We start from the raw sequence: 27,052 nt of genomic DNA, 5'->3' as shown, positions 1-27,052 counted from the left end.
CTGCCCTGCCGCTAGCGTGTTGTCCGAGCGGGTTTTCAGTGCAGCTGGTGGCATCATCACCGATAAGCGTACACGCCTGTCGACTGACAGCGCTGACAGGCTGACGCTTATCAAGATGAATAAAGCCTGGATTTCTCCTAATTTCCAATCTCCAGCAGGTGAAGGAAGCTCAACCTGAATAATGTATGCACTCCTCCTCCTCATTGTCCTCCTTCTCCTCCTCTTTGTACAGTAAAGCAGAGGAAACTGGCTATTTTTTGACAGGGCCCACTGGCTCTAGCTATAGTACTTTATGCATTTAATTTTTCTGGAGGGCCACCGACCCGGTCCTCTGTTTTAAACAATTTTTGGGAGTGCCACATACAGGCACTCAATCTATTCAATTTTTCTGGAGGGCCACCTACCTGCTCCTCTGGTTTGAAAACTTTTTTGGACTGCCACATACAGGCACTATCCAAATTAAATTGTCTCCATAGCAGCCTCCACACGTTGTCTCCATTGCTACCTCCAAAAGTCGTCCATATAGCTGCCTCCATACATCGTCCCCTTATCAAACGAGGTGTGTCAGGCAGAAATTTGGGTTGTTTTCATGGATTCCACATGAAAGTTGTTAACTTTGTCGCCACCCTGCTGTGTTATCCACAAAATATACTGGCAAACTTTTATCATTTACCGATATTATTTCAGCGCTTCTTGCGCATCTGTTTACATTCCCCTCACCCGCCATATCCTAAACTTATAAGAACGCTACTACACTTGATCTTATACAAAAGGTTCTTAGAAGTGCTGTTTGGGGAGTAGCCTAGAGACAGGGGCTTGGATTGGCGAAAGCTCGCCTGGCAGCGGAGCGCCAGCTCCATGCCAAGAACCAACTAACATAGTTTTAACTGCAGCACCTTTAATCTACTACTAGTTCACTGCCTCCATACATGGTCCCCTTATCAAACGTGCTGTGTCAGGCAGAATTTTGGGTTGTTTTCATGGCTTCCACAACAAACTTGTTAACTTTGTCGCCACCCTGCTGTGTTATCCACAAAATATACTGGCAAACTTTTATCATGTACCGATATTATTTCATCGCTTCTTGCGCATCTGTTTACATTCCCCTCACCCGCCATATTCCAAACTTATAAGAACGCTACTACACTTAACTTGGTGCAGGCTGGGACCGAGTCTGACCCTGGGGCTGGTCATATACTGCCGACGCAGAGGATTGCGGGGCCTACCTCGGTCCAGGTCTCAAAGGCCTACTATACCTCCTCCTCCTCCCACCCCTCCTCCACCTCCTCCTCCTCCGAATTACCATCCGTGGGCATGGCGCCATCAGTCGGTAGCTCTAGGCACAGCAGCAGTGCCGTCGCTAAGCGACAGCAGGCGGTGCTCAAACTGCTGAGCCTAGGCGATAAAAGGCACATCGCCCAAGAGCTATTACAGGGCATTCCACATCAAACTTGTTAACTTTGTCGCCACCCTGCTGTGTAAGCCACAAAATATACTGGCAAACTTTTACCATTTACCGATATTATTTCAGCGCTTCTTGCACATCTGTTTACATTCCCCTCACCCGCCATATCCTAAACTTATAAGAACGCTACTACACTTGATCTTATACAAAAGGTTCTTAGAAGTGCTGTTTGGGGAGTAGCCTAGAGACAGGGGCTTGGATTGGCGAAAGCTCGCCTGGCAGCGGAGCGCCAGCTCCATGCCAAGAACCAACTAACATAGTTTTAACTGCAGCACCTTTAATCTACTACTAGTTCACTGCCTCCATACATGGTCCCCTTATCAAACGTGCTGTGTCAGGCAGAATTTTGGGTTGTTTTCATGGCTTCCACAACAAACTTGTTAACTTTGTCGCCACCCTGCTGTGTTATCCACAAAATATACTGGCAAACTTTTATCATGTACCGATATTATTTCATCGCTTCTTGCGCATCTGTTTACATTCCCCTCACCCGCCATATTCCAAACTTATAAGAACGCTACTACACTTAACTTGGTGCAGGCTGGGACCGAGTCTGACCCTGGGGCTGGTCATATACTGCCGACGCAGAGGATTGCGGGGCCTACCTCGGTCCAGGTCTCAAAGGCCTACTATACCTCCTCCTCCTCCCACCCCTCCTCCACCTCCTCCTCCTCCGAATTACCATCCGTGGGCATGGCGCCATCAGTCGGTAGCTCTAGGCACAGCAGCAGTGCCGTCGCTAAGCGACAGCAGGCGGTGCTCAAACTGCTGAGCCTAGGCGATAAAAGGCACACCGCCCAAGAGCTATTACAGGGCATTCCACATCAAACTTGTTAACTTTGTCGCCACCCTGCTGTGTAAGCCACAAAATATACTGGCAAACTTTTACCATTTACCGATATTATTTCAGCGCTTCTTGCGCATCTGTTTACATTCCCCTCACCCGCCATATCCTAAACTTATAAGAACGCTACTACACTTGATCTTATACAAAAGGTTCTTAGAAGTGCAGTTTGGGGAGTAGCCTAGAGACAGGGGCTTGGATTGGCAAAAGCTCGCCTGGCTGCAGAGCGCCAGCTCCATCCCAAGATCCAACTAACATAGTTGCAGCACCTTTAATCTACTACTAGTTCACTGCCTCCATAATAATAATAATAATAATCTTTATTTATATAGCGCCATCATATTCCGTAGCGCTTTACAAATCATAGGAAACAAATACAAATGTAATGTAACAGAGCACAACATTTGTATGGAACAACAGGAGTGAGGTCCCTGCTCGCCAGAGCTTACGGTTTATGAAGATGATGGGGTAACACGAGGTAAAAGAATATTTAATGGTCAAGCCATTCTTCTTAGGGAATAGAACAAAATATAATAAATGGAATTGCTGTCGCTTGAACCACTCAGCCGTCATCTTATATACCAGGTCCAGGGTGAATGGGACTGCAGAGAAGTCTGGTGCCTGTTGGTTGCTGGATAACAGATGGGAGGACGACACAGGACGGGTTAGTAGAAGAGTTAAAACTTCATGCAGTTAATGAGTGTTATAGGCTTGCCTAAAGAAATGGGTTTTAAGAGCACGTTTGAAACTTTGGAGGTTAGGTATTAGTCTGATAGTCCAGGGCAGAGCATTCCATAGAATTGGTGCAGCTCTAGAGAAGTCTTGGAGACGCGAGTGGGAGGTCCGCACTAGGGTAGAGGTTAATCTAAGATCACTGGCGGATCTAAGAGCACGGGTTGGGCGATAGACTGAGATAAGAGAGGAGAGGTAGGGGGGTGCAGCATTATACAGAGCTTTATGGATGAGGGTTATTATTTTAAACTGTATTCGAAAGGAGACTGGCAGCCAGTGCAGCGACTGGCATGAACTGTAGGCATACATGGTCCCCTTATCAAACGAGCTGTGTCAGGCAGAATTTTGGATTGTTTTCATGGCTTCCATGTTAACTTTGTCGCCACCCTGCTGTGTAATCCACAAAATATACTGGCAAACTTTTATCATGTACCGATATTATTTGAGCGCTTCTTGCTCACCTCCTTTGGTTCCTCTCTGCCACCCATTGGTTTGAAGCCTGAGTCCATTTAGGGTATGTCGCCATGCCACTCTCTAGCCTGCTGCCGCTGCTGCCGCTGCCTCTGCATGCCGTCCCCTATAGTGTCAGGGTCAATTATTGGATGTTTTAGATGCTATCTAGCTTCATTCTGTCACTCTGTCATGGCCATGCTGTTGCCCATAATTTTGGCATAATGGTGCGATTATGCAGCCTCAGAGGCATCCATGCATGCTGCCCCTGCTGTTTCCTGTCCATTTCCGTGGTGTTTCCATCCTTTTCTGAGGTTCCCAGGTGTTTGGCCAAGCTTCCCTGTGCAGAGCCTTGGTCCCCTTGAAAAATGCTCGGGTCTCCCATTGACTTCAATGGGGCTCGTTATTCGAGACGAACACTCGAGCATCGGGAAAAGTTCGTCTCGAATAACGAGTACCCGAGCATTTTAGTGTTCGCTCATCTCTAATTATGACCCTTTTGATCTGAAAACTGTCTAAAACCATTGATAAATGTGGTGAGAGACATTTTAGACTTATTTAATGAACATTACAACAAACATTTGTCAAAAAGATTGATAAATCTGCCTCAATGTGTGGGGTTTATCAATGTGTCGCAGGTTCCGTCAGTTTAGTGGAGGAAAACCTGAGTCATTTTCTGCGCCGGATTTATCGCTGTGTTAATGAATCTGGGGCAGGATAAGACTGACGGTTTCCAGTTTAGACCTACTTTAAAGTGGTATAATCTTTGCGCCACAATTTTTGCCGCATGGAACATTCAAAAAGGCCACGCCCCTTCTAGGACAAGCCACACCCTTTTTCAGACGGAAAATGGCTAAAAACAGGTCTAACAAGCCTTGATAAATGTGGTGTAAAGCTTTTCACACTTTTTTTTTGTTTTTTGGCGCAGAACCGCCAGAATTGTGGCCCAAGTCCGTTAATAAATTCCCCCCAATATCTTTTAGAAAATGTAATAAAGTCTACAGGTCTTTAATAATGTACAACAAGAGATGTATCTTATTATTAGTATTATTATTATTATTGTTGTTGTTGTTTGTATTATTATTTATGATTATTATTATTAGTATTATTGTTGTTTGTATTATTATTTATGATTATTATTATTATTGTTGTTGTTGTTTGTATTATTATTATACTATCCTGAGGTTCTTCCTGTTATCCACATGTCACATTCGGGGTCACACTGTCCTTCCCTATGACATCATCGTGCACAGTTTCTCCAGTTTGGGATCTTGGGTTTCTGTTCTCTTCCTTATTATGATAACAATTACACAAATTGTGAAATGTGTCGCAATGTGTCCGGATTACAGGATCAGATACAATGAGGAGACACATAAACAGCGAGGACATGTGGTAAGTACAGAAATAGAGACTTGTGTTACTGGTGGCAGCTCCGGAGCAGATGATTCTCTGTTCGGTCTTCAGGTATCTTCCAGTCTATCCATGGACTCCACAGAGGTCGGGATAATGGAAAGACTTTCATCTCTTATGTATTTCCCACCACTTCAGGTTTTGCCCAAAAATCACTGAAGGAAATAACTGAGGACCTTAGAGAGAAGTGACCTGGAGCTTATGGGGCTTCCTACTGATCATTTCCTGCCCATCATTGACCCTACAGACTATGCTATTAATTCACTTAGATTTCCATATATGTATACATTATATACGGAGCCTTGTGAAAGAATTCAGCCCCCTTGAACTTTTCTACCTTTTACCACATTTCAGGATTTAACCCCCTCTCGGGGCACGCCGTGCGGGATGCTGTACTATTCCAGCACGTGACAGGTGTCGGAGCCGGCGCCGTACAGTACGGATGACAGTTGCATATTGCAGCTAACATCCATCTGTAACACCCGCGACTGGGGGTAAGCCCTTATGCACCGCAGTCATGTTTGAGGTAACCATGTAAGGTGTTTTTACATGGTTGAGACCCACTCGCAGCACTTACCAAGGGGGGTCCGATATTTAGCTGACAGCCCCAGGGTCTGCTAGTGCCGCAGGGCTGCACGATTATATCCGGGAGCCGGGTCCCTGCCGTAATACACTGAGCATGTGCAGCAGAAGATCACTTGTTCAAGCTAACATGTCACTAAAAGTAAAAAAAATGTTAAAACAATAAAAATATATTTTTTTATTAAAATTAATAAAAATACAAAGTGAAAGTCCCCCAAACACCACAATACCCAAGCAATACTGTACAAAATACACTAAATCACAAAAACACCAACATATTTAGTATTGCCGCGTCAGTAACAATCTGTATAATAAATTTGAATCATAATTGGACCTGCTCGGTTCTGTAGCATGCGGCAGCACTGTACGCAAAGATTATAGGGGTTGCCTGGAACCCTTGTTAGGCGGGACATCAAGGCCCTCAGCAATCAGAACATGGGGTCAAGTATAAGGACAAGAGGGATGTCCCTGTTCTGAGCACAATTCATGGGGAGTCTGACCCTCACCCCTGTACGAGGCACCTCCACCGCTGCCCCCCCCCCCAAGCCACACGGCATCCTGGCTGACAGTCAATACATGGGAGGGGTTGATCTGTCGGATCAGGTGCTGAGACCCTACAGGGCCCTACGGAAAATGGAGATATGGCACAAAGCACCGGCCGTGTACATTGTGCAGATGATGCTGTACAACTCTTACATGCTCCAACGTGCAGGTCCTGCCGTATCATTTCTACATTTTCAAGAGGCGGTGATTAAGGAACTAATATATGGAGAAGAAGGACATGACCCCAGTACCTCTGGATTAGATGCCCCGTGTTTTGCCAGGGCAGCATTTTCCCGGTGAATACCGCTGCTTCTAAAGAAAAGAGTCTGTTCCAAAAGTTGGGGTTAGGATGGACACTACATACTGCTACCAGACCTGCGAGATCTCCAGAGTAACAAAATGTTAGTGGGTCCCCTGGAATATTCCACCTCCTTATACACATTCACAATTCACGTCCAACCTTTGCTGTGAATTTATTTCGGTCAAAGGAATTATTGTAACAACTGTTCAGTCACATTGCTCCCTGTCCCCTCCATTATTTCATTGCCTGATGTAGTTTACATACTCGGGGCACTTGTAGGTTCATATATTTCCCCTCCTAGTCTCTGGATTTGTTAGCAGATCCTTTATAATTCTCCAAGTTCTTTATTAATATTCCAGGTGCTTTATCACTGTGGAGCCCTCTTGTATTTTCTGGCTAGAGTTTAGGATCACGTGTTGGGTCTTGTCAGGCTTCTGGGGTATTGATCCCTCTGGACCACCGCGGACAATGACACAAGCCAACACTTAGGACCGGAGTGTAAGTGGCACCCGGTCTTCACCAGAGCCGCCGCAAAGTAGGTTGGTCTTGCTGCGGCGTGGTACCACCAGGTTGTTCCACAGGCGTGACTAGCCCACGGTGGCTAGCCACCTTTACCGATTGAAAGCTCCCATTATGCATAAGATGAATATGTTTTAAAAAGTCAATTTTTGTCTTTTGGTAAATAAGAACCAAAGGAATAGGCATCAGGAAGACCATATAAAGTGCATGTACACAAATGCCTCACAAACACAATGGAGGAACTGGACAGTAGCTATGACTGGGCTGTTACTATAGATGGTTATAGTCTGTTTAGAAAGGATCGTATAAATAAAAAAGGGGGAGGGGTTTGTTTATATGTTTAATTTTGCGTCAAGCGTGTCCTGCGAGATGACATCGGTGACACAAATGAAAATGTGGAGTCCCTATGGGTGGAGATATGATAAATAATGGAAGACATGAGAAATGATGTAAATTCTTTGTGAATTTCAACAGTTTAACCCAGGAAGAGGTACGGCGCCGCCTCGCAACCACTAAGATAGATAAATCACCGGGCCAGATGGCGTACACCCCCGGGTTCTGCATGAATTATGTACGGTGTGTAGACATCTCACTGGAGAAGTGCTCGAGGGGGTGTACATCTCACCTAGGTTGCTACGTAGTGTGAGATGGTAAGTCCAGGATTGACCTGTTGCTCAGCAGTATTATGCTGCTGAGTTGTTGTTTAGTCTTGCCGGACCTGGATTTACAGGGAGTGGCAGGTAGGTTTGGTAGTGGGACTTGCCACTCCCTCCCCTCGATCCAGTTCGGGTTTTGGATCAGGTGAGCTCTGCTCCTAATCAGCCTGTGAAGGTAAAAGCTTTCCAAAGCTTACAGGTCCTCCCCCTCTCAGCCACTAAACAGCCTATGTGGGTTTGGAGGAGGTTGCGAACGCAGCCACTGCGGGAGCTAAAACTCACCCTGCGATATCCAGGCTAAAGACGCTGTGTTTGTGAGTGTCAGATAGGTGAGACAACCTGTTAGTAAGCGCCCAGACGGGTAGGTCTTTTGTTTGAATTTTTAAAAGCACGATGTTGCTGTATTTATGTTTGCTGGACTGTTTATGCTAAAAATAAACGCCAAGTTCATCTTTTATACATCTACGTCTGCTGTGAACTGTGTCCTAACACACCATCCCCCGGGAAGATCCCTACAATTGGTGCTGCGGAGCGGGCAAAACGGTTGCTAGGGGCAACGGTGTGTATCAACTTGGCTACAGCTGCTTATGTCCTGGGTGAAGACTGCTACTTCACTCCAAAAACAGACAAGCGCCATGGAGGAGATGTGGAAGCAGTTTATGCAAGTGAATTTGCAACAGCAGCAGGCTCAGACAGCGGCTAACCTGCGCCATGAACAAGCAATGGCTCAACAACAAAAACTCATCGAGCTCCTGATAGCTAAGCAAGAGGCGTCTGCAGAGGCTAATCCACAGCCAGCGGTGACAGCCGCTCCAGAGACTTTTTATGTGAGACGGGCTGTGCAGCGAGCGCTGCAAAAGATGACTGCTGAGGACGATGTTGAGGCCTACCTAACTGTCTTTGAGCGTGTGGCTGAGCGAGAGAAGTTACCAGCTGCTGAGTGGGCAGAGGTCATTGCGCCCTATTTAACAGGTGAACCTCAAAAGGCCTACTATGACCTCAGTGAGCAGGAGGTCAAGGACTATACTCGGCTAAAAGCAGAGATACTTGCCCGACTAGGAGTTACCGCTGCTGTCCGTGCCCGGAGGGTACGCAACTGGAACTACAGTCTGGACAAATCTGCGAGGTCCCAGATGTATGACCTGATCCACTTGGCAAGAAAGTGGTTGGAGCCAGACACCTCTACTCCTGCACAGATCCTAGAGAGGGTCGTGATGGATCGCTACCTCCGAGCACTGCCTGCTGACCTGCAACGCTGGGTGGGACAAGGTGATCCTAAGAATGCAGACGAACTTGTCAACCTTGTGGAGAGGTTCCAAGCGACTGAGGACTACCTCCGTGATGTTCCTGCAGCTTCTTCACCTCCCCGGAGTGCCAGGTCTGTGCCGTCAGCTGGAAAGAGACTTCCATCGATTGGGGGAGTGTGGAGGGGTGCTGATCGAGGAAAAAGGGCTCAAGAGGTGTCTCAGGGGAAAAAGACTGGCGATGGTCCCGGGTGGCCAAGTGGCCCTAAAAAGGACTCCCTGCCAGGGAGACCAGGCCCTATCAAGTGCTGGAGATGCCATGAGGTGGGACACGTGTCTGCCCATTGCCCCCTTACCTCTGAGCCAATGGAGTGTGACGCTAGCCGGCGTCAGTCGCTATTTGCGGAACCATCTTGTGTTGCAGTTCCTGGACTAGAGACTGAACCGCAAGTCTGCAACATTACCATTAATGACTTCCCTGTTAAGGCGTTGCTGGACTCAGGAAGCCTTGTAACCTTGGTGCATGCCAGCCTGGTGGCTGGGAACTTTGGGTCAAAAAAACACATGAATGTGGTTTGCATACATGGTGATACAAAAGTTTACCCTATAGTGCTGGCTAAAGTCGGGACTGAACTAGGCTCCGTACAGTATGAAGTGGGTGTGGTTAAAAACCTCATGCATAATGTAATATTGGGACGAGACTTTCCGTTGTTTTGGGCTTTATGGGGAAAAAGAAAAACCCCCGAAAGGAGTGAGAATACCCCTAAGGTTGTTGCATTACCCACTGTAAATGATAAAACTGTGCAGGATGAAAGTGATGCTTTTCCTTTACAGGTCCTGGCTGGAGAGGAGGAGGAAGCTCCTCCCACTGAGCAAAATATACCAGACTTAGAGGTGTCTAGGGTTAATTTTGGGACTGCACAAATGCAGGACCCCACTCTTAAAAATGCGAGAGAGCAGGTTACTGTTTTGAATGGGGTACCTCAGGAACCAGATGCTGAGAATAAATTTCCACATTTTTCCGTGACTAATGATTTCTTCTATAGAGTCACTAAAATTAATGATGAAATTGTGGAACAGCTTCTGGTCCCTAAGCCGTACCGGCGTCAGGTGCTTGACATGGCACATAACCATGTTCTTGGGGGACACTTGGGGACTGAAAAAACGCGGGAGAGAGTCCTCCAGAGGTTTTATTGGCCTGCAATTTATGATGACATTAAAAAATACTGCGAGTCATGCCCCACATGTCAGCTTAGCGCCCCAGTGTCTCATTTTCGTAGTCCTTTGGTGTCGCTCCCCATTATAGAGGTGCCTTTTGAGCGTATTGCCATGGATTTAGTGGGTCCCATTGTAAAATCGGCTAGAGGACACCAGTACATTTTGGTTGTCTTAGACTATGCGACCCGCTATCCTGAGGCTGTGCCCTTAAGAAACACTGCATCTAAAACAATTGCCCGGGAGATGTTTTATATGTTCTCTAGGACTGGGATCCCCAAAGAAATCCTGACTGACCAAGGTACGCCCTTTATGTCTAAGGTGATGAAGGAGCTATGTAAGCTATTTAAAATCACACCTATACGCACCTCTGTATATCACCCCCAGACAGACGGATTGGTGGAGAGGTTTAATAAAACCCTCAAACATATGTTGAAGAAAGTGGTAGAAAAAGATGGTCGTGATTGGGATCACTTGTTACCTTACCTGATGTTTGCTGTGAGGGAAGTTCCCCAAGCGTCCACAGGGTTCTCTCCCTTTGAATTGGTCTATGGTCGTCACCCTAGGGGTCTATTAGATATTGCAAAGGAGACATGGGAGAGTGAGTCCACCCCATTCAAAAGTGTTATCGAACATGTAGCACAAATGCAGGACCGTATAGCCACTGTAATGCCCCTAGTAAGGGAACACCTCCAGAGGGCGCAAGAGAGCCAAAGTAGAATTTACAACCGTTCTGCGAGAATCAGGACATTTAACCCAGGTGACAGGGTTCTCATACTAGTTCCCACTATAGAGAGTAAATTCCTAGCGAAGTGGCAAGGTCCCTATGAAATTGTTGAAAAGGTCAGTGAGGTAAACTATAAGGTGCACCAACCAGGTAGAAGGAAGCCTTTCCAAGTTTATCACATAAACTTGATCAAATCCTGGAAAGACAGGGAATCCTTGGTGGCGACAAATCATGGTAATAGTTTGTCACAACCAATCCCTTCGGTCAAGGTTGGTGATACCCTATCAGGGTCACAGAAACAGGAGGCTAAGGAGTTTTTGCAGAAAAACAAAGACAAGTTTTCTGACCTTCCAGGGCGTACACACCTCATCCGTCATCACATTGAAACTGGGCCTAGAAGCAGAGTAAACCTCAAGCCCTATAGGATACCAGAAGCACGCAGAGAGGCAGTGTCTGCTGAGGTGAAACGTATGCTTGACCTAGGAGTGATTGAAGTTTCACAGAGTGAATGGTCCAGTCCGATTGTGCTAATCCCAAAGCCCAATGGAACTTGGAGGTTCTGTAACGATTTCAGAAGGTTGAATGAGATCTCCAAGTTCGATGCTTATCCTATGCCCAGGGTAGATGAGCTGATTGAAAAGATGGGTAATGCCAGGTACATAACCACCCTCGATCTCACAAAGGGCTACTGGCAGATTCCCCTTACTGATGAGGCTAAAGAGAAAACTGCATTCTCCACCCCTGAGGGGTTATTCCAGTATGTAGTGATGCCATTCGGGTTACATGGAGCACCTGCGACTTTTCAGAGGTTGATGGACTTAATTCTGCGTCCACATCGTGATTATTCAGCTGCCTACCTCGATGATGTGGTCATTTTTAGTCCCGATTGGGAAAGTCACCTCTGTAAGGTACAGGTTGTGTTGAATGCCATAAGTGATGCAGGGTTGACCATAAATGCCGAGAAATGTGCACTAGCCCTAGAAGAGGCCAAGTACCTAGGTTACATTATTGGGAGGGGTTTGATTAAGCCACAGTTAAATAAAATTGAGGCAATACAGAATTGGCCTAGACCCCTGTCAAAGAAACAGGTCAGAGCTTTCCTGGGTATTACGGGCTATTACCGTAGGTTTGTGCCGAACTTTGCCTCAATTGCAGCCCCGCTAACTGACTTGACAAAGGGCGGAAAGTCAGCAATGGTGACGTGGACTCCAGAGGCCGAGAAGGCTTTCCAAAGCCTTAAGTCTTCTCTGTGCCAACAACCTGTGCTAGTCACCCCCGATTTCAGGCGAGAATTTCTGGTCCAGACAGATGCCTCTAACACAGGGTTAGGTGCAGTTCTCTCACAGGTGGTGAATGGTGAGGAGCATCCGGTGATGTACTTGAGTAGGAAGTTAACCCCGGCCGAGAAGAATTATGCTATTGTGGAGCGTGAATGTCTGGCAGTGAAGTGGGCCCTAGAATCCCTGAAGTATTACTTGCTAGGCAGGAAATTCAAGTTAGTGACAGACCATGCCCCCCTAACATGGATGAAACTAAACAAGGAGAAAAATGCAAGGGTGACTAGATGGTTTCTGTCCCTACAAAATTTCAATTTCACTGTGGAACACAGACCAGGGAAATTACAGGCGAATGCTGATGCACTGTCAAGGGTACATTGTCTGTGGGGACAAAATGCTCAGCCCTCCGGTCTGAAAAAGAGGGGGGGGATATGTAGACATCTCACTGGAGAAGTGCTCGAGGGGGTGTACATCTCACCTAGGTTGCTACGTAGTGTGAGATGGTAAGTCCAGGATTGACCTGTTGCTCAGCAGTATTATGCTGCTGAGTTGTTGTTTAGTCTTGCCGGGCCTGGATTTACAGGGAGTGGCAGGTAGGTTTGGTAGTGGGACTTGCCACTCCCTCCCCTCGATCCAGTTCGGGTTTTGGATCAGGTGAGCTCTGCTCCTAATCAGCCTGTGAAGGTAAAAGCGTTCCAAAGCTTACAGGTCGGGGCTCTCAGCCAGGAAACAGCCTATGTGGGTTTGGAGGAAGTTGCGAACGCAGCCACTGCGGGAGCTAAAACTCACCCTGCGATATCCAGGCTAAAGACGCTGTGTTTGTGAGTGTCAGATAGGTGAGACAACCTGTTAGTAAGCGCCCAGACGGGTAGGTCTTTTGTTTGAATTTTTAAAAGCACGATGTTGCTGTATTTATGTTTGCTGGACTGTTTATGCTAAAAATAAACGCCAAGTTTATCTTTTATACATCTACGTCTGCTGTGAACTGTGTCCTAACACACCATCCCCCGGGAAGATCCCTACAGGTGATAGACAGACCGTTATTTTTAATATTTGAAGATTCACTGAGGACTGGTTATGTTCCACAGGACTGGAGCATAGCAAATGTGGTACCAATATACAAAAAAGGATCAAATAGCGATCCTGGAAACTACAGACCCGTGAGTCTAACTGCTGTGGTGGAGAAAATATTTGAGGGGTTTATTAGAGATGCTATCCTGGAGTATCTCACTGTGCACAACCTTATAACCCAGCGTCAGCATCGGGTTTATGAGAGATCGGTCCTGTCAGACTAATCTGATTGGTTTCTACGAGGAGGTAAGTTCCAGACTGGATCTGGGGGACGCTGTGGATGTTGTATATCTGGACTTTTCAAAGGCATTTGACACCGTGCCACATAAAAGGCTGGTATATAAAATGAGACTGCTGGGAATAGGAGAAAATCTGTGTATTTGGGTAAGTAATTGGCTTAGTGATAGAAAACAGAGGGTCGTTGTCACGCACAGGGTTGCGGGAGGAGTCTCTGAGGGAAGAGTCTGTGGACCACCGCGGGGGTTGGTATGAGACCAGCAGTGGCAGCCAAGGCAACGGATTGCGGGAAACAGTCACAACTTGAGATGACAGCAGGAACGCAGAGGAGCATGGGTAATGGGCTGGAACCCTGGAAGACACGGCAGAAGCACAGGAAAGCAGGAGGTCACCATTGAGCTGAGACCATGGATGGCACAGCAGGAGCACAGTCATACGGGAACGGACCACAGGATACGGACCACCGAACACGGAGCACCAGACATATACCAAAGCACACGGACCACAGGACACGGACCACAGGACACGGACCACAGGACACGGACCACAGGATACGGACCACAGGACACGGACCACAGGACACAGACCACAGGACACGAAGCACCAGACATATACCAAAGCACACGGACCACAGGATACGGACCACAGGATACGGACCACAGGACACGGACCACAGGACACGGACCACAGGATGTGTCTGGAAATGCACAGGAACATGGAGACATCTGGAAACGCCGAGGAAACAGGACCTCTGGAAATACACAGGAGGCTTTCACTTCAGTTGGGAAGACTTGAAGATCCGGCGGGGAGTGAAGGGAGCCACTGGGTTATATAGGAAACCCGGAAGTGACCAGCGCCAATGGGAAGGACGCTGGCCCTTTAAGTTCAGGGAAGTGAGCGTGCGCGCCCTAGCACCGGCAGCAAGCTGCCTAGAGGCAGGAGGCGTGCGACCTGCACACCGGGACCCAGAGTGCAGCCAGGATAAGTAAGTGCGGGCCGGGGGATGGGGCCAGGCAGCCAGCGGAGCACGGGTGTACCCGCGAACCGTGACATGGATCGCAGGAGCACCCGTGACAGTCATCATTAATGGCACATTCTCAGATTGGGTTGACATTACCAGTGGAGGCCACAGGGTTCAGTATTGGGGCCACTTCTTTTTAATATTTTTATTAATGACCTTGTAGTGGGTTTACACAGTCAAGTTTCAATATTTGCAGCTTATACTAAGCTCTGTAAAGTAATTAATACCAAAGGCTGATAGTTTAGCATTACAGAGGGATTTGTGGAAGCTTGAGAAGTGGGTAGAGAAATGGTTGATGAGGTTTGATGTAGATAAATGTAAAGTTATGCACTTGATCCCTTGGAAACAAAAAGTTCTAAAGAGTCAATTACTTTCCAAAACTGCAGCTGAAAAGTTGGTGCAATGTAATCTTAATTTTAGTGAGCAGAGAGTATACACATGCAAACATCTACCAAAAACAGTAAAACGTGTACAATACTTAGCAGATTACTTCTGGAACAGATAGCGAAAGGAGTATCTTGTAATTCTTCAAGGAAGAAGAAAATGGCAACACCCTAAACCAAATCTCAAAGAAGGAGACCTTGTGTTGATGAAGGAACAACAAACAGAAAGGATTGACTGGCCTATGGGACTAGTCACAAAAGTTCTTCCCAGCAAAGATGGCAAGATTCGGAAAGTGGAGTTGAAGATCTCCAGGAAGGGCGAGTCTAAAACATTTGCAAGACCAATCAATGAGCTCATTCTGATACTACCCATGGAGGATGTTCCTGCAGGATGAACAGGACTGAACTTTATTCATGGATCTTGTTCGGACTATATCTTATAGTCATTAGTTCATAGTGAAATCCCCAAAGGGAATTTCAGCCTGGGACTGTGCTGTTCCCCTTAGTTATATATGTTGTTATTCTACTGTTCACATTACTGTATTGTGTTCTGCCTTCATTCTTGTTATATGTGACATATAATGGTGCTATGCTGCCATCTGCTGGTTAGGAAGTACATGCGCTCCCTCTGCTTGCCTGACAAAGTTTTTCTAGGTGGGTGTGGTTTTGGAGCCCTGTTCTCTGTTATTTCCTGTGACAGCCATTTTAGGTTGCCTGTAAGTGGGAACACACATGTTTTGGGCCATGTGGGTAGGCCACAGCAATTTTATTTAAAGATAAATTAACATTTGTAAAACTGAACGTGTTTAAATGTTTTTTTAAAAGGGCAATAACAGTAAGATGAACATAATTGTTATGCCCGCCTGGCTTGTCTGTGTGGAGCTCATCTCCCACAATGGCGGCTGCCATCTCCCCTCCTGTCCTCCTCCATCTCCCCTCATATAGTGGCCTCCTGTCCTCCTCCATCTCCCCTCATATAGTGGCCTCCTGTCCTCCTCCATCTCCCCTCATATAGTGGCCTCCTGTCTTCCTCCATCTCCCCTCATATAGTGGCCTCCTGTCCTCCTCCATCTCCCCTCATATAGTGTCCTCCTGTCCTCCTCCATCTCTCCTCACCTAGTGACCTCCTGTCCTCCCCCATCTCCTCTCATATAGTGGCCTCCTGTCTTCCTCCATCTCCCCTCATATAGTGGCCTCCTGTCCTCCTCCATCTCCCCTCATATAGTGGCCTCCTGTCCTCCTCCATCTCCCCTCATATAGTGGCCTCCTGTCCTCCTCCATCTCCCCTCATATAGTGCCTCCTGTCCTCCTCCATCTCCCCTCATATAGTGGCCTCCTGTCCTCCTACATCTCCTCATATAGTGGCCTCCTGTCCTCCTCCATCTCCTCTCATATAGTGACCTCCTGTCCTCCTCCATCTCCCCTCATATAGTGGCCTCCTGTCTTCCTCCATCTCCCCTCTCATATAGTGTCCTCCTGTCCTCCTCCATCTCCCCTCATATAGTGGCCTCCTCCATCTCCCCTCATATAGTGGCCTCCTGTCCTCCTCCATCTCCCCTCATATAGTGGCCTCCTGTCCTCCTCCATCTCCCCTCATATAGTGTCCTCCTGTCCTCCTCCATCCCCCCTCATATAGTGTCCTCCTGTCCTCCTCCATCTCCCCTCATATAGTGGCCTCCTGTCCTCCTCCATCTCTCCTCATATAGTGGCCTCCTGTCCTCCTCCATCTCCCCTCATATAGTGGCCTCCTGTCCTCCTCCATCTCCTCTCATATAGTGGCCTCCTGTCCTCCTCCATCTGTCTCCATATAGTGTCCTCCTGTCCCCCTCCATCTCCCCTCATATAGTGGCCTCCTGTCCTCCTCCATCTCCCCTCATATAGTGGCCTCCTGTCCTCCTCCATCTCTCCTCATATAGTGGCCTCCTGTCCTCCTCCATCTCCCCTCATATAGTGGCCTCCTGTCCTCCTCCATCTCCCCTCATATAGTGGCCTCCTGTCCTCCTCCATCTCTCCTCATATAGTGGCCTCCTGTCCTCCTCCATCTCCCCTCATATAGTGGCCTCCCGTCCTCCTCCATCTCCCCTCATATAGTGGCCTCCTGTCCTCCTCCATCTGTCTCCATATAGTGTCCTCCTGTCCCCCTCCATCTCCCCTCATATAGTGGCCTCCTGTCCTCCTCCATCTCCCCTCATATAGTGGCCTCCTGTCCTCCTCCATCTCTCCTCATATAGTGGCCTCCTGTCCTCCTCCATCTCCCCTCATATAGTGGCCTCCTGTCCTCCTCCATCTCCTCTCATATAGTGGCCTCCTGTCCTCCTCCATCTCCCCTCATATAGTGGCCTCCTGTCCTCCTCCATCTCCCCTCATATAGTGGCCTCCTGTCCTCCTCCATCTCCCCTCATATAGTGTCCTCCTGTCCTCCTCCATCTCCCCTCATATAGTGTCCTCCTGCCCTCCTCCATCTCCCCTCTCATAGAGTGTCCTCCTGTCCTCCTCCATCTCCTCTCATATAGTGTACTCCTGTCCTCCTCCATCTCCCCTCATATAGTGGCCTCCTGTCCTCCTCCATCTCCCCTCATATAGTGTCCTCCTGTCCTCCTCCATCTCCTCTCATATAGTGTCCTCCTGTCCTCCTCCATCTCCTCTCATATAGTGTCCTCCTGTCCTCCTCCATCTCCCCTCATATAGTGGCCTCCTGTCTTCCTCCATCTCCCCTCATATAGTGGCCTCCTGTCCTCCTCCATCTGTCTCCATATAGTGTCCTCCTGTCCTCCTCCATCTCCCCTCATATAGTGTCCTCCTGTCCTCCTCCATCTCCTCTCATATAGTGGCCTCCTGTCCTCCTCCATCTCTCCTCATATAGTGTCCTCCTGCCCTCCTCCATCTCCCCTCATATAGTGGCCTCCTGTCCTCCTCCATCTCCTCTCTCATATAGTGTCCTCCTGTCCTCCTCCATCTGTCTCCATATAGTGTCCTCCTGTCCTCCTCCATCTCCTCTCATATAGTGGCCTCCTGTCCTCCTCCATCTCCTCTCATATAGTGGCCTCCTGTCCTCCTCCATCTCTCCTCATATAGTGTCCTCCTGTCCTCCTCCATCTCCTCTCATATAGTGTCCTCCTGTCCTCCTCCATCTCCCCTCATATAGTGTCCTCCTGCCCTCCTCCATCTCCCCTCATATAGTGGCCTCCTGTCCTCCTCCATCTCCCCTCATATAGTGTCCTCCTGTCCTCCTCCATCTCCCCTCATATAGTGGCCTCCTGTCCTCCTCCATCTCCTCTCATATAGTGGCCTCCCGTCCTCCTCCATCTCCTCTCATATAGTGGCCTCCTGTCCTCCTCCATCTCTCCTCATATAGTGTCCTCCTGTCCTCCTCCATCTCCTCTCATATAGTGTCCTCCTGTCCTCCTCCATCTCCCCTCATATAGTGTCCTCCTGCCCTCCTCCATCTCCCCTCATATAGTGGCCTCCTGTCCTCCTCCATCTCCCCTCATATAGTGTCCTCCTGCCCTCCTCCATCTCCCCTCATATAGTGGCCTCCTGTCCTCCTCCATCTCCCCTCATATAGTGGCCTCCTGTCCTCCTCCATCTCCCCTCATATAGTGTCCTCCTGTCCTCCTCCATCTCCCCTCATATAGTGGCCTCCTGTCCTCCTCCATCTCCCCTCATATAGTGGCCTCCCGTCCTCCTCCATCTCCTCTCATATAGTGTCCTCCTGTCCTCCTCCATCTCCCCTCATATAGTGTCCTCCTGTCCTCCCCCATCTCCTCTCATATAGTGGCCTCCTGTCCTCCTCCATCTCCTCTCATATAGTGTCCTCCTGTCCTCCTCCATCTGTCTCCATATAGTGTCCTCCTGTCCTCCTCCATCTCCCCTCATATAGTGTCCTCCTGTCCTCCTCCATCTCCTCTCATATAGTGGCCTCCTGTCCTCCTCCATCTCCTCTCTCATATAGTGTCCTCCTGTCCTCCTCCATCTGTCTCCATATAGTGTCCTCCTGTCCTCCTCCATCTCCTCTCATATAGTGGCCTCCTGTCCTCCTCCATCTCCTCTCATATAGTGGCCTCCTGTCCTCCTCCATCTCTCCTCATATAGTGTCCTCCTGTCCTCCTCCATCTCCCCTCATATAGTGTCCTCCTGCCCTCCTCCATCTCCCCTCATATAGTGGCCTCCTGTCCTCCTCCATCTCCCCTCATATAGTGTCCTCCTGTCCTCCCCCATCTCCTCTCATATAGTGGCCTCCTGTCCTCCTCCATCTCCTCTCATATAGTGTCCTCCTGTCCTCCTCCATCTCCCCTCATATAGTGTCCTCCTGTCCTCCCCCATCTCCTCTCATATAGTGGCCTCCTGTCCTCCTCCATCTCCTCTCATATAGTGACCTCCTGTCCTCCTCCATCTCCCCTCATATAGTGTCCTCCTGTCCTCCTCCATCTCCTCTCATATAGTGGCCTCCTGTCCTCCTCCATCTCCCCTCATATAGTGGCCTCCTGTCCTCCTCCATCTCCCCTCATATAGTGGCCTCCTGTCCTCCTCCATCTCCCCTCATATAGTGTCCTCCTGTCCTCCCCCATCTCCTCTCATATAGTGGCCTCCTGTCCTCCTCCATCTCCTCTCATATAGTGTCCTCCTGTCCTCCTCCATCTCCCCTCATATAGTGGCCTCCTGTCCTCCTACATCTCCTCATATAGTGGCCTCCTGTCCTCCTCCATCTCCTCTCATATAGTGACCTCCTGTCCTCCTCCATCTCCCCTCATATAGTGTCCTCCTGTCCTCCTCCATCTCCCCTCATATAGTGGCCTCCTGTCCTCCTCCATCTCTCCTCATATAGTGGCCTCCTGTCCTCCTCCATCTCCTCTCATATACTGTCCTCCTGTCCTCCTCCATCTCCCCTCATATAGTGTCCTCCTGTCCTCCTCCATCTCCCCTCATATAGTGGCCTCCTGTCCTCCTCCATCTCCCCTCATATAGTGTCCTCCTGTCCTCCTCCATCTCCCCTCATATAGTGGCCTCCTGTCCTCCTCCATCTCTCCTCATATAGTGGCCTCCTGTCCTCCTCCATCTCCTCTCATATACTGTCCTCCTGTCCTCCTCCATCTCCCCTCATATAGTGTCCTCCTGTCCTCCTCCATCTCCCCTCATATAGTGGCCTCCTGTCCTCCTCCATCTCCCCTCATATAGTGGCCTCCTGTCCTCCTACATCTCCTCTCATATAGTGGCCTCCTGTCCTCCACCATCTCCCCTCATATAGTGTCCTCCTGTCCTCCTCCATCTCCTCTCATATAGTGGCCTCCTGTCCTCCTCCATCTCCCCTCATATAGTGTCCTCCTGTCCTCCTCCATCTCCCCTCATATAGTGTCCTCCCGTCCTCCTCCATCTCTCCTCATATAGTGGCCTCCCGTCCTCCTCCATCTCCCCTCATATAGTGTCCTCCTGTCCTCCTCCATCTCCTCTCATATAGTGGCCTCCTGTCCTCCTCCATCTCCCCTCATATAGTGTCCTCCTGTCCTCCTCCATCTCTCCTCATATAGTGGCCTCCTGTCCTCCTCCATCTCCCCTCATATAGTGGCCTCCTGTCCTCCTCCATCTCCCCTCATATAGTGTCCTCCTTTCCTCCTCCATCTCTCCTCATATAGTGGCCTCCTGTCCTCCTCCATCTCCCCTCATATAGTGGCCTCCTGTCCTCCTCCATCTCCCCTCATATAGTGGCCTCCTGTCCTCCTCCATCTCCTCTCATATAGTGGCCTCCTGTCCTCCTCCATCTCCCCTCATATAGTGTCCTCCTGTCCTCCTCCATCTCCCCTCATATAGTGGCCTCCTGTCCTCCTCCATCTCCCCTCATATAGTGGCCTCCTGTCCTCCTCCATCTCCCCTCATATAGTGTCCTCCTGTCCTCCTCCATCTCCCCTCATATAGTGGCCTCCTGTCCTCCTCCATCTCCTCTCATATAGTGGCCTCCTGTCCTCCTCCATCTCCCCTCATATAGTGGCCTCCTGTCCTCCTCCATCTCCCCTCATATAGTGGCCTCCTGTCCTCCTCCATCTCCCCTCATATAGTGGCCTCCTGTCCTCCTCCATCTCCTCTCATATAGTGTCCTCCTGTCCTCCTTCATCTCCCCTCATATAGTGGCCTCCTGTCCTCCTCCATCTCCCCTCATATAGTGGCCTCCTGTCCTCCTCCATCTCCTCTCATATAGTGTCCTCCTGTCCTCCTTCATCTCCCCTCATATAGTGGCCTCCTGTCCTCCTCCATCTCCCCTCATATAGTGTCCTCCTGTCCTCCTCCATCTCCTCTCATATAGTGTCCTCCTGTCCTCCTTCATCTCCCCTCATATAGTGGCCTCCTGTCCTCCTCCATCTCCCCTCATATAGTGGCCTCCTGTCCTCCTCCATCTCCTCTCATATAGTGTCCTCCTGTCCTCCTTCATCTCCCCTCATATAGTGGCCTCCTGTCCTCCTCCATCTCCCCTCATATAGTGTCCTCCTGTCCTCCTCCATCTCCTCTCATATAGTGTCCTCCTGTCCTCCTTCATCTCCCCTCATATAGTGGCCTCCTGTCCTCCTCCATCTCCCCTCATATAGTGTCCTCCTGTCCTCCTCCATCTCCCCTCATATAGTGGCCTCCTGTCCTCCTCTATCTCCTCTCATATAGTGTCCTCCCGTCCTCCTCCATCTCCCCTCATATAGTGTCCTCCCGTCCTCCTCCATCTCCCCTCATATAGTGGCCTCCCGTCCTCCTCCATCTCCCCTCATATAGTGGCCTCCTGTCCTCCTCCATCTCCCCTCATATAGTGTCCTCCTGTCCTCCTCCATCTCCCCTCATATAGTGGCCTCCTGTCCTCCTCCATCTCCTCATATAGTGACCTCCTGTCCTCCTCCATCTCCCCTCATATAGTGTCCTCCTGTCCTCCTCCATCTCCTCTCATATAGTGTCCTCCTGTCCTCCTCCATCTCCTCTCATATAGTGTCCTCCTGTCCTCCTCCATCTCCCCTCATATAGTGGCCTCCTGTCCTCCTCCATCTCCCCTCATATAGTGGCCTCCTGTTCTCCACCATTTCCCCTAATATAACGGCCTACTTCCTCCTCCATCTAACCCCATATAGTGGCCTCCTGTCCTCCACTGTTCTGGGTTAAGAAACAAAATAAAATTTTGCTACTTACCATTGCCTTCATCTCTCGCAGTCCTGCTTCCTTCAGATGATGGAGGTGGGAGATGATGGAGGAGGGGAGTGGGCCATCCAGCCCTGCTTCCTGGAGAAGCAGGAGGAGCTGCCTCCACACTTCTCTGCTATACAGTATAGCAGAGACATGTGGAGGTAGCTGACCCCGCTTGGTCCCTGTTCTGCAGCACTGGTGAGTCAGGGTGGAGATCAGGAGGCGGGACAAGGAGCAGTGAGGGGCAGTCCGGGACATTCTCCCAACCGTCTGGAATGGCAGGACAGCACCCACAAAAATGGGACTGTCTGGCCGAAGCTACATACAGCTATGGATCTTTGCTCATCCCATTGGCATTCCAGAGCCCCGAATCTGGGGCTCACTGAGAAGTTGTCAGGCAACGAGCAGCCAGCTACTGTGACAGTTGAGTTGAGGCTCTACCCGTCACCGCAGGTCTCACCCTTGCGGACAATGAAGGAGGGAAACGACCCTCATCACCTCATCACTTACGGAATTTTTCTCAACATCACTGTTGAGCCCCTGTACATAAATGAATACAGATTTGTCAGGATGGACTCCGGAGGGAGCCCGCTGGGTCACACCGATCCTTCCTCTGGAGACACTTCATCTACAGTAAGTGCATTTGTCTCCACTTTATCAACAACTGGAAGGGCAAAGCTTAAAAGCAAATGAGCCGGGAGCTTGTGTGTGGAATTGTCTCACCTGCCTCCTGGTCCTTTCTTCAGGGCCCACAATTTACTACTCGCAGGCCATTAGATGTGCCATGAGCAGAGCATCTTACATCCAATGTTTCACTGTAGTGAGCCCCACAACAACAGACAAAAGAGAGACCCCAAGAGCTGCGTGTCCACCATTGACTATCACCCACAAGGAACCTCTCACTGCACAAGTCCTAGGCAATGTCTATGGAGGAAAGAGAAGATGTGCAGAACATTCTATACCAGGAGGACAATATCTGTGATGACACCAGCAGTAACACAGAGCCTCAGGTTACTGCTGCAGATCATTTATTCATCTCAGGATTCTGGATGAGGAGATAACAATGTGATGTCATGGGGATCCATCTGTGTCTCATGGATTGTATGAAGTCATCAATCTCCACGCTCCACCTCCATGATGACATCTCCTGCTCCGGCCAGGATGGGGGGGATGTCCTCTGCTGTTACATCTCACAGGGGACACGCTGCACATCAAGGAGGAGGTTAATCATCAATATTCCAGGGAACTGTAAGAAAATTTGTAAATATGTTATAGAGCAGGAGGAGCTGAGCAGATTGTACATAGTGTCCTATCTGCAGGCAGCATGTTATAGAGCAGGAGGAGCTGAGCACATTGTACATAGTGTCCTATCTGCATGCAGCATGTTATAGAGCAGGAGGAGCTGAGCAGATTGTATGTATTGTCCTGTCTGCAGGCAGCATGTTATAGAGCAGGAGGAGCTGAGCACATTGTACATAGTGTCCTATCTGCAGGCAGCACGTTATAGAGCAGGAGGAGCTGAGCAGATTGTACATAGTGTCCTATCTGCAGGCAGCATGTTATAGAGCAGGAGGAGCTGAGCAGATTGTACATAGTGTCCTATCTGCAGACAGCATGGTATAGAGTAGGAGGAGCTGAGCAGATTGTACATAGTGTCCTATCTGCAAGCAGCATGTTATAGAGCAGGAGGAGCTGAGCAGATTGTACATAGTGTCCTATCTGCAGACAACATGATATAGAGCAGGAGGAGCTGAGCAGATTGTACATAGTGTCCTATCTGCAGGCAGCATGTTATAGAGCAGGAGGAGCTGTGCAGATTGTACATAGTGTCCTATCTGCAGACAGCATGATATAGAGCAGGAGGAGCTGAGCAGATTGTACATAGTGTCCTATCTGCAGGCAGCATGTTATAGAGCAGGAGTAGCTGTGCAGATTGTACACAGTGTCCTATCTGCAGGCAGCACGTTATAGAGCAGGAGGAGCTGAGCACATTGTACATAGTGTCCTATCTGCAGGCAGCACGTTATAGAGCAGGGGGAGCTGAGCGGATTGTACATAGTGTCCTATCGGCAGGCAGCACGTTATAGAGCAGGGGGAGATGAGCGGATTGTACATAGTTGTGCTATCTGCAGGCAGCATGTTATAGAGCAGGAGGAGCTGAGCACATTGTACATAGTGTCCTATCTGCAGGCAGCATGTTATAGAGCAGGAGGAGCTGAGCAGATTGTACATAATGTCCTATCTGCAGGCAGCACGTTATAGAGCAGGGGGAGATGAGCGGATTGTACATAGTTGTGCTATCTGCAGGCAGCATGTTATAGAGCAGGAGGAGCTGAGCACATTGTACATAGTGTCCTATCTGCAGGCAGCATGTTATAGAGCAGGAGGAGCTGAGCAGATTGTACATAATGTCCTATCTGCAGGCAGCATGTTATAGAGCAGAAGGAGCTGAGCACATTGTACATAGTGTCCTATCTGCAGGCAGCATGTTATAGAGCAGGAGGAGCTGAGCGGATTGTACATAGTGTCCTATCTGCAGGCAGCATGTTATAGAGCAGGAGGAGCTGAGAGCATTGTACATAGTGTCCTATCTGCAGGCAGCATGTTATAGAGCAGGAGGAGCTGAGCGGATTGTACATAGTGTCCTATCTGCAGGCAGCATGTTATAGAGCAGGAGGATCTGAGCAGATTGTACATAGTGTCCTATCTGCAGGCAGCATGTTATAGAGCAGGGGGAGCTGAGCAGATTGTACATAGTGTCCTATCTGCAGGCAGCATCTTATAGAGCAGGAGGAGCTGAGCAGATTGTACATAGTGTCCTATCTGCAGGCAGCATCTTATAGAGCAGGAGGAGCTGAGCAGATTGTACATAGTGTCCTACCTGCAGGCAGCACGTTATAGAGCAGGAGGAGCTAAGCAGATTGTACATAGTGTCCTATCTGCAGTTAGCATGTTATATAGCAGGAGGAGCTGAGCGGATTGTACATAGTGTCCTATCTGCAGGCAGCATGTTATAGAGCAGGAGGAGCTGAGCGGATTGTACATAGTGTCCTATCTGCAGGCAGCATGTTATAGAGCAGGAGGAGCTGAGCAGATTGTACATAGTGTCCTATCTGCAGGCAGCATGTTATAGAGCAGGAGGAGCTAAGCAGATTGTACATAGTGTCCTATCTGCAGTTAGCATGTTATATAGCAGGAGGAGCTGAGCGGATTGTACATAGTGTCCTATCTGCAGGCAGCATGTTATAGAGCAGGAGGAGCTGAGCGGATTGTACATAGTGTCCTATCTGCAGGCAGCATGTTATAGAGCAGGAGGAGCTGAGCAGATTGTACATAGTGTCCTACCTGCAGGCAGCACGTTATAGAGCAGGAGGAGCTAAGCAGATTGTACATAGTGTCCTATCTGCAGTTAGCATGTTATATAGCAGGAGGAGCTGAGCGGATTGTACATAGTGTCCTATCTGCAGGCAGCATGTTATAGAGCAGGAGGAGCTGAGAGCATTGTACATAGTGTCCTATCTGCAGGCAGCATGTTATAGAGCAGGAGGAGCTGAGCGGATTGTACATAGTGTCCTATCTGCAGGCAGCATGTTATAGAGCAGGAGGAGCTGAGCAGATTGTATATAGTGTCCTATATGCAGGCAGCATGTTATAGAGCCGGAGGAGCTGAGCAGATTGTACAGTGTCCTATCTGCAGGTAGCATGTTATAGAGCAGGAGGAGCTGAGCACATTGTACATAGTGTCCTATCAGCAGGCAGCATGTTATAGAGCAGGAGGAGCTGAGCGGATTGTACATAGTGTCCTATCTGCAGGCAGCACGTTATAGAGCAGGAGGAACTGAGCAGATTGTACATAGTGTCCTATCTGCAGGCAGCATGTTATATGTAACTTACTTGTATATTAAGAAGAGAAGCACAAATAAATCTCGTTGATTCCAAGACAACATTTGATGTCACCAGGACAATCGGAGCGACCGCGGCACCGAGGACGAATCTCTGGCAGGAAGGATTCTTTATCGAGCTTATCCACAGGACAAATCCCCGGCCTCAGCAGCTCTTCTATACTGGCTACATAATGACAAGGGAATAAAGATTACACTCTACACACAAGACATGGAAGTAGTACTGTGCATAATACATGTATACAAGAGAAGTAGTACTGTGCATAATACATGTATACAAGAGAAGTAGTACTGTGCATCATACATATATACAGGGGAAGTAGTACTGTGCATTGTATATATACAGGAGAAGTAGTACTGTGCACTGCCCATCTATACAGGAGAAGTAGTACTGTGCACTGTATATATATATACAGGAGAAGTAGTACTGTGCACTGTATATATATATACAGGAGAAGTAGTACTGTGCACTGCCCATCTATACAGGAGAAGGAAGTGGTCAGCGTGTGGGTGTGGTCCTGTTTGAAGCTCAGGTGCTCTGTGTTTGTGAGATCCAGCAGAACCCAGACCAGCCAGGGCCTGTATTTTCTCCCCAGGGAGAGTGCAGGTCCTGGGAATGAATAGTGGACGCCAGTCCAAGGCCTCCAGTTCCCGGACTAGGCCGGCGGGAGCTGGAGAGACGCAGCAACCGGCCAAGCCAGTGGTGCGGAGATCGGAGCGGAGTCACAGCAGTGCAGCTCCACGCGGGTCGCAGCCAGAGAGCAGAGGATGCTGAAAGGCCCCAGGTGGATGTGAGGTGGAAACATCCTGCAGCGCTCCTTCTGGAGCAGCCTCACAGCTAAGTACTCACGGGGGTGACCAGGATTGGTGGGTGCGCAAGGCCCGGGAGCCTGATGTCAGCTACAGCACCCGCATTGTCGAGAACCTCCGTGAGTATGAGGAAGCCAGTAAGACCTTGTGGCGGCTCCGGGAGGAGCTGCGAGAGACCCGGGCCAAGATGGCGACCGCGACCAGGACCAGCAAGGTGGAGCTTGCAGAGATTGTAAAGCGGCTAAGAAATAACATCAACTCTCTGGAGGGAAGGAAGACCATCATCCTGCAGCACAGCGGCCCCTTCAGAGAGAAGCTAGAGAATGATGACCGGTTCCGGGCCATGGAGGAGGAGAAAACCCGGAGACTGAGGGGCCTCCAGTCGCAGATGGATGAGGAGGTGGTGGAAGAGACTGCACCAGAGCATCAGCAGTGTCCATCTGATAGTCTGCAGCAACATCAGCAGACTCCGTACAGCGGGCCCTCTGCAGAGCAGATGGCTCTGCCATCAGAC

General features: G+C 49.2%; 1 long non-coding RNA gene across 1 annotated transcript; it reads right to left on the bottom strand.

Annotated features, from left to right (window-relative positions):
* Positions 1-22,801: 22,801 nt before the first annotated feature.
* Positions 22,802-25,890, bottom strand: LOC140120762 (uncharacterized). Its single transcript, XR_011853977.1, has 2 exons — positions 25,721-25,890; positions 22,802-23,072 (listed from the first exon to the last, which is right to left on the bottom strand). It is a non-coding gene; the product is annotated as an uncharacterized lncRNA (long non-coding RNA).
* Positions 25,891-27,052: the final 1,162 nt, after the last annotated feature.

The sequence above is a fragment of the Engystomops pustulosus genome, chromosome 3 (genome assembly GCF_040894005.1).
Source record: "Engystomops pustulosus chromosome 3, aEngPut4.maternal, whole genome shotgun sequence".
Classification (NCBI taxonomy): domain Eukaryota; kingdom Metazoa; phylum Chordata; class Amphibia; order Anura; family Leptodactylidae; genus Engystomops; species Engystomops pustulosus.
The sequence above is the reverse complement of the archived record's forward strand: the minus strand, read 5'-3'. Positions and strand labels throughout refer to the sequence as shown.